This window comes from Seriola lalandi, unplaced genomic scaffold, assembly GCF_002814215.2.
Source record: "Seriola lalandi dorsalis isolate HSWRI2012SDOR001 ecotype SW California unplaced genomic scaffold, Sedor1 jcf7180002054979, whole genome shotgun sequence".
Classification (NCBI taxonomy): domain Eukaryota; kingdom Metazoa; phylum Chordata; class Actinopteri; order Carangiformes; family Carangidae; genus Seriola; species Seriola lalandi.
Genome location: NW_019525529.1, coordinates 363965 through 364657, shown reverse-complemented (window position 1 = coordinate 364657; position 693 = coordinate 363965).

The following is a 693-nucleotide window of genomic DNA, read 5'->3' as shown; positions in this document are numbered from 1 at the left end:
ATTTACTCTGTAGATAGTAGTTTAGTTAATAAACTCCTGTATTTACACCCAGTTGTTGTCCTGTTGTATTCTTTTGACGTAGGGACTGGAGATCCATTGAACTGAGAAGTCATGGCTTCCAATATGAGATTGATAAATTTATCAATATTGTAATTAATTGTTGTCCTCCCAGAGGACTGGTGCCCCCTTTCAATGAGAACAAATTCTAAATTGTGGTGTTTTAATGCTACAAGGATAACTAACGAGTGAGTAATATTATATCTGCTAGTGCTAGCTGTTAGTCAGTACGCCACTGCTATGTAGCTACAGTGGACTGGAAAAGTAACTAACTAACTAACAGCTAACAATTAATCCTGCCCCCTGAAAGTTGTAGAAAAGGGACATTTAATATTTCATGACACTGGCACAAAGGTGAACAGAAGAAAAATAACTGAAGCAGTCATTACTCTCAGACCACTTTTGACCGCCATACTTTTTGTTACTAGGTGTTGTTCTCAGTGCAGCAGTCTTTGTGGTTGTCAGCAGGATGTATAGGTGTGTGCTGTCGGAAGTCTTACATAGATGCCCCTGAGTCCAAAGACCACATGAAGTAAACAGCCAAAAACATTACAGAGTCTTTGTCCGGTCGTATTCAACAAGACTGTGAATATTAATACTAAGAGAGACTAAGTTTGTAGTAGGAATAATGTTACT